The sequence below is a fragment of the Lathyrus oleraceus genome, chromosome 7 (genome assembly GCF_024323335.1).
Source record: "Lathyrus oleraceus cultivar Zhongwan6 chromosome 7, CAAS_Psat_ZW6_1.0, whole genome shotgun sequence".
NCBI classification, from domain to species: domain Eukaryota; kingdom Viridiplantae; phylum Streptophyta; class Magnoliopsida; order Fabales; family Fabaceae; genus Lathyrus; species Lathyrus oleraceus.
In genome coordinates, this window is record NC_066585.1 from 340,708,241 (window position 1) to 340,719,174 (window position 10,934).

The following is a 10,934-nucleotide window of genomic DNA, read 5'->3' on the forward strand; positions in this document are numbered from 1 at the left end:
TAGACCAGCTTCTACAAACGCCGTCCAAGATCTCCGTGCTATCTTTGCTTCTGAATTCAGAACCCCATAGGGAGGCTCTGCAGAAAGTATTGGACTTGGCCTATGTCGATCATGATGTCACAATCGAACAGTTTGATAGTATAGTTGCAAACATCACTGCTTGCAACACTTTGAGTTTCTGTGACGCTGATCTCCCTGAGGAGGGAAGAGACCACAACATGGCTTTACATATTTCCATGAATTGCAAGAGCGACGCCATGTCCAACGTGCTGGTGGACACTGGGTCATCTTTGAATGAATTGCCGAAGACCACTCTTTCGAGATTGTCATATCAGGGGCCTCCTATGAGGCAGAGTGGTGTTGTTGTGAAAGCTTTCGATGGGTCGCGTAAAACTGTGATTGGGGAAGTTGATCTCCCAATCAAGATTGGACCAAGTGATTTCCAAGTTACCTTTCAGGTTATGGATATCCACCCATCTTATAGTTGTCTCCTTGGTAGACCATGGATTCACGAGGCTGGCGCCGTGACATCCACCCTACACCAGAAGCTGAAATTCGTTAAGAATAAGAAAATGGTTGTGGTAGGGGGAGAAAAGGCTCTCATGGTTAGCCACTTGTCTTCTTTCTCATATATTGATGCTGAGGATGAAGTTGGAACGCCTTTCCAAGCTTTATCTATAGCTAAGCCGATTGAGAAGAAGTCTCCTTCATTTGCTTCCTATCATGATGCGAAACTGGCCATTGAATGTGGTGCAGTTGCTGGTTTAAGGAAGATGATCGAGCTTGAAGACAATAAATCCCGGGCTGGCATTGGCTATTCTTCTGGGGCATTCAACAAGCAAGGATTGTTCAAGAGTGGAGGTTTCATCCATGCTGATCGAGCTGAAGAAGCTGCTGCTATTCTGGAAGAGGATGCAGAAGATTTGAGCAACTTTGTTATCCCTGGCGGGATCTGCCATAATTGGGTCGCTGTGGATGTTCCTACGGTCATTCATAAGTCAGCGTAATATGTTCACTTTGTTCAAAACCCTTCTCCTATGCCAAAAGGAGAAGTGATGACATTGTTGGCAGCATTTATACAATGATATTTCATTCAATTAATGCATTGTTAAACATTTGTTTTTCCATTTGTTTTCACTCTTTGCTTTTGCATGAAATCAGTGATCACAAAAAACCCTAAAAACAAGAATAAAAGCAATCTTTTCATCTGCATAATGATTTGCTTGTTTAAATTCTTTTGTATTATCCAAAATCATTATGCAGGTTGATTCTAAAACCCATTGAACATAATGATCCAACGTCATCTCCCAATTTTGAATTCCCTGTATTCGAGGCAGAGGAAGATGATGTTGAAGGGATTCCTGATGAGATTACCCGTCTCCTTCAGCACGAGAAGAAGATCATTCAGCCGCATCTCGAAGATCTGGAAACAGTCAACTTGGGGTCTGAAGATTGTGTTCATATGGTGAGGATTGGGGCACTTCTTGAAGAGTCTGTCAAGAAGGGGTTGATCAGTTTGCTACGAGAATATTCCGATATCTTCGCTTGTTCGTATGAAGACATGCCAAGTCTAGATACAGATATTGTGCAACATTTCCTGCCTTTGAAGCCTGAGTGCGTGCCTGTGAAGCAGAAGCTCAGAAGAACTCATCCAGATATGGCAGTGAAGATCAAAGAGGAAGTTCAGAAGCAAATTGATGCGGGGTTTCTGGTGACTTCTACATATCCTTAATGGGTGGCCAATATTGTGCCTGTGCCTAAGAAAGACGGAAAAGTCCGTATGTGTGTTGACTACAGAGATTTGAACAAGGCTAGTCCGAAAGATGATTTTCCTCTACCACACATTGATATGTTGGTAGACAATACAACTAAATTCAAAGTCTTTTCGTTTATGGACGGATTTTCCGGTTATAACCAAATCAAGATGGCACCCGAAGATATGGAGAAGACAACATTCATCACACCTTGGGGAACATTCTGTTATCGAGTGATGCCCTTCGGTTTGAAGAACGCCGGAGCCACGTATCAACGAGCCATGACTACCTTGTTTCATGATATGATGCACAAGGAGATAGAGGTCTATGTTGATGATATGATTGCTAAGTCCCGAACGGAAGTTGAACATGTTGAGCATTTGTTGAAGCTTTTTCAGCGTTTGAGGAAGTTTAGACTTCGCCTGAATCCGAACAAATGTACATTTGGAGTCCGTTCCGGCAAGTTGTTGGGTTTTGTTGTTAGCGAGAGAGGTATTGAGGTTGATCCTGCAAAGGTCAAAGCAATACAAGAGATGCCTGCACCCAAAACTGAGAAGCAAGTCCGAGGTTTTCTTGGCCGCTTGAATTATATTTCCAGATTTATATCTCACATGACTGCCACATGTGCGCCGATATTCAAGCTCCTCCGGAAAGATCAATCTCATGATTGGACCGAGGATTGCAAGAAAGCTTTCGACAATATCAAAGAATATCTGTCTGAACCTCCGATCTTGTCTCCGCCTGTAGAAGGAAGACCTCTGATCATGTATTTGACCGTTCTTGAAGACTCGATGGGTTGTGTACTCGGTCAGCAAGATGAATCAGGGAAGAAAGAATCTGCTATCTACTACCTCAGTAAGAAGTTCACTGATTGTGAGTCTCGATACTCTATGCTTGAGAAGACGTGTTGTGCTTTGGCTTGGGCTGCTAAGCGTTTGCGCCAGTACATGATAAATCATACAACTTGGTTGATATCCAGAATGGATCCAATCAAGTATATCTTCGAGAAGCCTGCCTTAACTGGGAGGATTGCCCGTTGGCAGATGTTGTTGTCTGAGTATGATATCGAGTATCGAGCTCAGAAAGCTATCAAAGGTAGTATCTTGGCTGACCATTTAGCGCACCAGCCGATTGAAGATCATCAGTCTGTTCAGTACGACTTCCCAGATGAGGAGATTCTGTATTTGAAAATGAAAGATTGTGATGAGCCTACACTTGATGAAGGTCCGGAACCTGGTTCCAGATGGACGATGGTGTTTGATGGCGCTGTGAATCAGTATGGAAATGGAATTGGGGCAGTAATCATTACTCCTCATGGCACGCATATTCCGTTTACAGCAAGGCTAACTTTCAAATGCACAAATAATATGGCTGAGTACGAGGCCTGCATTATGGGATTAGAAGAGTGTATTGATTTGAGAATCAAGCATCTTGATGTGTATGGTGATTTGGCCTTGGTTGTCAATCAAATCAAGGGTGAGTGGGAGACGAATCAACCAGGTCTCATTCCGTATAGAGATTATGCGAGGAGGATTTCAACGTTCTTTACAGAAGTTGACTTTCATCATATTCCTCGAGAAGATAATCGGATGACAGATGCTCTTGCTACGCTTGCTTCCATGATTGTGGTCAAATATTGGAATGAAGTTCCCAATATTATTGTGATGCGCTTGGATAGACCAGCTCACGTGTTTGCAGTTGAAGAAGTGAATGATGACAAGCCTTGGTATTTTGATATCAAGAATTTCCTCCAGAACCAGGTCTACCCGCCTGGGGCATCTATGAAAGATAGGAAAACTTTGAGAAGGTTGTCAGGCAGTTTCTACCTCAGTGGTGAAGTGCTGTACAAGAGAAATTTTGACATGGTTCTGCTCAGATGCGTGGATAGACACGAAGCAAACCTCTTGATGACTGAGGTCCATGAGGGTTCATTTGGTACTCATTCCAATGGACATGCAATGGCTAGAAAGATGTTGAGAGCAGGCTACTATTGGCTGACAATGGAGTCTGACTGCTGCAAATATGTGAAGAAATGCCACAAGTGTCAGATTTATGCGGATAAGATTCATATTCCTCCGACACTTCTGAATGTGATTTCATCACCATGGCCTTTCTCTATGTGGGGAATCGACATGATCGGTATGATTGAACCGAAAGCGTCCAATGAGCACAGGTTTATTCTCGTAGCAATTAATTACTTCACCAAATGGGTTGAAGCCGCTTCGTATGCGCCTGTGACCAGGCAGGTGGTCGTGAAGTTTATCAAGAATCAGTTGATTTGCCGTTATGGTGTGCCAGATAAGATCATTACTGATAATGGATCTAATCTGAATAATAAGATGATGGAAGAGTTGTGCGCTGAGTTCAAGATTGCACACCATAATTCCTCTCCTTACAGACCTAAGATGAATGGGGCTGTTGAAGCTGCTAATAAGAATATCAAGGAGATTATCCAGAAGATGACAATTACGTACAAGGATTGGCATGAGATGCTGCCATTTGCTTTTCATGGTTATCGTACATCTGTCCGCACTTCAACAGGGGCAACCCCTTTTTCTCTTGTTTACGGCATGGAGGTTGTTCTCCCAGTAGAGGTGGAGATCCCATCAATGAGAGTCTTGATGGAAGCCAAGTTGACTGATGCTGAATGGATTCAGAGTCGTTATGACCAACTGAATTTGATTGAAGAGAAGAGATTGACTGCCATGTGCCATGGTCATTTATATCAGCAGAGGATGAAGAAAGCATTCGATAAAAAGGTCAAGCCTCGTGTGTTCCGAGAAGGTGACCTCGTGCTCAAGAAATTCTTGTCTTTCGCGCCCGATTCTAGGGGCAAGTGGACTCCAAACTATGAAGGTCCATATGTTGTTAAGAGAGCCTTTTCAGGCGGAGCTTTGATGCTTACAACAATGGATGGGGAGGATTTCACCCGTCCTGTAAATTCAGATGCAGTCAAGAAATACTTTGCCTAAAAAAAAGAGTAAAAGAAAAACAGAATAGCTCGCTAAGTTGAAAACCCGAAAGGGCGGCTTAGGAAAAAATGAGCGTCTCGGTGGAGAACCCGAAAGGGCGATCCAGGCAAAAGTTAGAGACATTGAAAAAAAGAATATTTGCATCCCGCTAGATTGAGTACCTCACCCTGGGGCAATCTAGGCAAAATTAGGGATTTGGCAAGTAACTGCATCCTGACAAGATTTTCTATTCCGCAGCTGTTTGTTCGTCAGAGATTTTCGATTCGTCGTCAACTGAAGCTTCGAATACATCGAAATTCAAATTGGTAGAGAAAGGATCATTATGTTCAATGTAGCCCTCTTCCAATATATATCACTGATTTCAAATTTGTACAGATCTATGGAGTCTTGCCATTTGCAGGCTACCATTCCATCAAATAAATTTGAGCTTTTATCCAATTATTTGCACTCTTATTTGTTTCAATTCAACAAATGTTTTGCATGTTTTAATTGATAAAATGTCATTGTTTTAACAAATAAAATTTTTCAATTTGTTGTTTTAAACAAAGTGAACATTCACAATGATGAAAGGATACTTAAGAATTTCTCAGTGCTCTCCCAAGGGTGGAATGATTTCTAACAGGGTAAGACATTTGTTCATATTCCTGGCATGGTTGTATCCTCTTTATCCAGATTGTTGTTAGGGGTGGTTCCCTAAGCAGAGCTTCTGTTGAGATTTTTGTATTCCCAAAGGAGAGTGCTTGTTGAAGATTTCAGTTTCTTCTCCAGCAAGTTTCTCTCCCCAGCATGGGTGCTTTCCTTTTGGAGGATTTGGTAGTTGGTGGGTTGATACCCCGGTACTTCGTCTGCTTCCTCAGTACAGTCGCCTGCAGAGTTTGTTGGTATGATATACTTCATTTATGCTATATCTCCCCATCAGAGTGCTTGTTGAGGTCTTCACCTCTTATCCCTTCAGCAGAGCAGTGATTATTTTCCTCCTCAGCGGTTGTTGGTTTCCTCTTGGAAGGTTCGACATTTGGTGGTTGATTCCCAACTCTCCTCCTCATCCCCAGTGGAAGCGCCAGTAGATTGGTGGTATGATGGATTGTATCTGTGATGTTTCCCTACAGAATCCCCGCCAGAGTCGGTATCCCCAGTTGGGTCGGTTGGTGATCTATCATCTTGAGATTTGGTTGATTTCCTGATGCTTTTGATCCCTAGTAGAGTGGCTTGTTGCAGAATCTACTTGTGTGATCTATTTTCCCCTCAGTGGGTTTATCCCCAACGGAGTGGCTGACAGTATCCCCAGTAGAGTTGCTTGTGCAGCTGGATTCTACTTGTGTGTTCTGTTCTCTTCAGCAGTTCTTGCTTGTGCAGTGAACTCTTGCTTCCTAGTTGAGATTGATGATTTCCCCTGCAGAAATCTCGGGATTTCTACATTTCCCCAACAGATTTGCTTTTGTGTCAGTTCTTGCCTGTTGTGAACTTTTGTTCCCTAGTTGGGTTGATTGATGATCCATCACTCAGAGATTTTGTGATTTCTTTGATATCTCTGATCTTTTGCTTTCCAGTAGATCTTTGCTTTTCAGCATGAAGATCTCCAGCAGATTGGCTTTCCATGTGGATTTCTTTGGATTTTCCCTCTGGAAGTGTAGTACCGGGCGTTTGATTCCTGGGCCTGTTTGTGTTAGATTTGTCTGTTTCGTCAGCATTCATCAAACATATATTACGCATATTCATGCATATTTTTCAACATTCAGATATTCATGATTGCATTTTTTGCCATATATCTTTTGTTTGTTGTCTCCTGCTAATGGTGATATAGATCTCTCCAATAGATCTTCCCAAGCAGATGTCGGGTGTTTAATCTCTCAATATAGAGTCAGCCCATAAGCAGAAAGTGTCTGTCATTCCTTCTGCATTTCCCCACTGAGATATATCCTCGTGGATGACGGTTTTTTCCGTTCCCTCCTGTCGCACCTCAAAAATGATGATAATGCGATCCCTCGCGATAGGACGCGGAAAAAATGTTGTTCGAAACAGAGTCGCCACCGAACTTTATTCATTCCGATGAAGGAATAGGAAAATATCGAGAAAACCTTTGGAAATAAGAATAATGGTCGTCGCAACCATATTCGGGTTCGGGAGTCGATTACGCAAGGGGAAGGTATTAGCACCCCTTACGTCCGTTGTACTCAACGGGAACCTCTTAGTCTGATTTTGCTATTTGACTGTTAATTGACTGTTTATCTGCTTGCTTCGAGAAGTTAGAATTGATGATAAATATGGATGAAGACCTCAGGAGGGGGAAATGGGAGGTTTTTTATTAGTGTGCTCGCGAAGATACAGCAATCTCCTGCCTACGTATCCTTATAGTGCAATAAGGAAATCAGAGCATTCGTAGTTCGGGCAACTACGATTTTGGGTGAGTTTTGTTTTGATGAACGACTGTGTAAGTCGGCGTTCTAACGGCTAAACGCTGGCGTTGTCTACTCTCGGGGGAGGCTCTAGCACTGGTTTGTTGTGCGCATTAGAAAGGATTAACAGTGTTCTTTTTGAAGGGGTTTTGGTCACGCGGGGGTGACAAGTTGATTTGATGTGTTTGGGTGTGGTTGGTTTCGATCGCTCGGGGGCGAGAAGCTAGTTTGATGTATTTGAGATGTTTTTGAAGAACGACGAAAGATTGAGCAATGTGGTGTTCACCAATTGTCCAATTCTTTCGAGGAGTAATAAGGCGACCGCCTTCTATTCCTTTTTCGTTCGAATTATTTATCGAGAATTTGTTTGTGGATGTTGAATACGCACGGTAGTGAGGCGTACGCCCCCTACTTGCTTATTCAAGGAATAATGAGGCGTACGCCACCCATTCCCTTATCCAAGTTTATTTAACGTGTTTTAGTCGGAAGTCGATAATTTGTGCAATATGACGTACGCCAATTATCCAAATAATCGAGAGATGGTGAGGCGTACGCCTCCCCTCTTTTATCATCCGAGGTTTAAATTGTAAAAGATATGTTTTTAGAATTTGTATTCGATTTGGAAAATAGTTTGAATTTTGAATTGGTAGGTTTTGATCGAAAGATGATTTGAATTTATTTAATTATGGTTTTGAATTGATGACGAAAATTCGAGCAATGTGGCGTACGCCAATTATTCGAATGATCGAAAGATAGTGAGGCGTACGCCTCCTATCCTCTTTTCATCTGAAATATGGAATTAAAAGGATTTATAGTTGATTTAGAAAAGGTGATTTGAATGTATATGATTAAGGTTTTAATTTGATGACGAAGATTCGAGCAATGTGGCGTACGCCAATTATTCGAATAATCGAAAGATAGTGAGGCGTACGCCTCCTATCCTCTTTTCATCTGAAATATGGAATAAAAGGATTTGGAATTGATTTAGAAAATGAGGTTTGAATGTAATCGGGTGACAAGAACTTGCGCAATATGGCGTACGCCAATTATTCAAGTGCTTGAGAAATAGTGAAGCGTACGCTTACTATCTCCTTTTCATCCCAAGTTTATGCTTAAAAGAGAAAGTCTTTTTGAAGTTGAATGATTTGAAAATTGATTTGAGTTTAGAAATTATATTGATTTGAAAAAATTGATTTGAAATTGTATTTGGTTTAAGGTTTAATCGGATGACAAGAACTCGCGCAATATGGCGTACGCCAATTATTCGAGTAATTGAGAAATAGTGAAGCGTACGCTTCCTATCCCCTTTTCATCCTAAGTTCATGTTTAAGAGAGAAAGTTCTTTTGAAGAAGTTGAATGGTTTGAAAGTGAATTGAAAAGTGATTATAAAATGGTAATTTAATCAATATTTAATTGACAAAGGTATTTAATTAGCATTTAGACAAACTACCCAATCGACCCAATCAAAATCCCAAATCAAAATCACTTGATTAACAATGATTTCCAAGGTAATCAAACGTCACAACCAAATAATTTAAACAAACTTTAAATTAATCAATCAATTTAATTAATACCAATTGATTTAAAAGTGCCTAAAACAAGGTGGACACAATGTGCTCAAACACATCAAAAATCTCGTACATGTGAGTCAAAATTCCAACTTTATCATAATTAAATTGAAATCTCATAGAAAACACCATGGTTATGTACACTACCTATTTACTGCATGTTAACAACAATGCCTTATGATTAAAGTAGACTTATATATACACTATAAAGTCCATTAGGCAATTGATAATCCAATTTAAATTTCAGCAATAAAAACAACATGCATTTGAGAAAATCGTTGTAAACCAATCATGAGATTATTAGAATTCTGATAATGCCGTGGGCTAATAACTCATTTGCACCAACAATAGTGATCCATCCACAAACTAATCTAATAATTCAAGAGCAGAATTTTAATACAGTTCCCACTTAAAATATCTTCCCAAATATAATCCAAACTGAAACTCGCATAAGTTGTGTATAAGCAAGCACGTTGGTATTCATAATCCAAATCTCAATTCAAATGAAAAATGAACGAGATACTACAAGCAACTATAAACTTCACAGGCAATACAAAACAAATCCTTTTGATATAGCTAAAACAAGTCATAATCAAGAGTTGAATATGTACAATAAAAATGGTATCAAAGTATGTCACCGCAAATTGTGATTATATACAGGGCTATTGTAGTATCAACACAAAACGAAACAGTAACGACACAGAGTAACAATATTCAGAGAAAAAATTTACAATCCTCAACGAAATTTTCAGCATAAAATATGTTGATACCATCTACCACCAGAACGAATCGGAAGATAAAAATCACAAACACACACATTATCCAGAGATATCAAATACTGTCATGAAACAACCATAATTCTAAAATAAGCTTAAATCGATCTGTTACCGTACAGACGGATAGTTGTCAAGAGCTTATTTCAGGAGTACATCATCAGCAACAGCCTGAGATCTTCCACCCAATCCCCGTATCCATGGTGTTTCAACAATCTGCCCAGCTTGCTTTAATGTGGACAAGAAGCGGTTTCGACGCCGTGCTGAGAGTGGTAGAGTAATAACGGTCTTTGTGGTTGTTGCGGAAGAAGAGGAATCAGCGCGACTTGAAACCGTTTCCAGAATCACAAGAAAATCCTTTTGAAGCTATCAACAGAGGCTAGTTGTAATCGTCACCGGTGCTGGACCCATGGCTCTAAAGCTTCAGACTTTCCCTGAAAAAACAGAAAAATTACACAACACAATCCCAAACTGTTGATGAAGGTCGAAGATAGTTGCGAACTGACAAGTCACCGACGGCTTCGGTACGGTGATGACGGCGGATTTAGAGATTAGGTTTTAGCGGTGAAGATGGGTCGCGATTGTGGACGGAAGCGATGATGGATGGTGACGGCTTGGAGATTGTGAGATGAGTAGGTTTCGTGTGGGTTTGTCGGTGAGGGCGCGATTTGAAGGTAGATGGAGAGAGTTTGCCGGTGAGAGCGACGGCGGTTTTGACGGTGTTTCGAAGGTGGTTTAAGGGTTTGAAGGTGGAAGTCGCCGCGACGGTAGGGGTTTTGGGTGGCGGTGAACGGTTGAGTTGCGATGACGAAGATGATGAAGGATTCGGAGGGTTGACGGTTGGTGAGTGTTTAGTGGTGGTAGAAGGTGGTGGCGGCGGATTTTAGAGAGGAGGGTTTGTCGGTGAGAGTTTCAGCTGAGAATTGAGAGTGAGAGATTTGGGGCGAGAGAGGAAGGGGATTGTGTGAGCTCAGAGTTGAGAGGAAATTGAGAGATTGTCTTTTTTTTGAGAGAGTGAATAGTGGTCTGAGAGTGAGAGAGTAACGTTCCCATTTATCTATTTTCTTTTTTTGTCTTTTCTGGTACGAGAGAGAGGAGAGGTAGTGGAGCAGGGTCTGTTGGGAGTGGATGGAGAGAGACGTTGGGAGATTTTGTTTTTTTTTTTTTTTATGGATTGGAATCCAATGTAAAATACATATATTCATAAAAAATAAAAAAACTAATTAATATTTTAAAAACTCTAACTAACTACTATTTAAAAATTAACTAATAAAAAAGCTAACTAACTCTTAAACTAATTAACACTAAAAAAAACTAATTAATATTAAAAAGAAAAATCTAACTAATATTTAAAAACTAACTAATATTTAGAAAAACTAATTAATATTAAAAAAAAAATACTCTAACTAATATTTTACAAAATCTAACTAAACAAACTAATTAATATTTAAAAACTAAAATTAACTACTA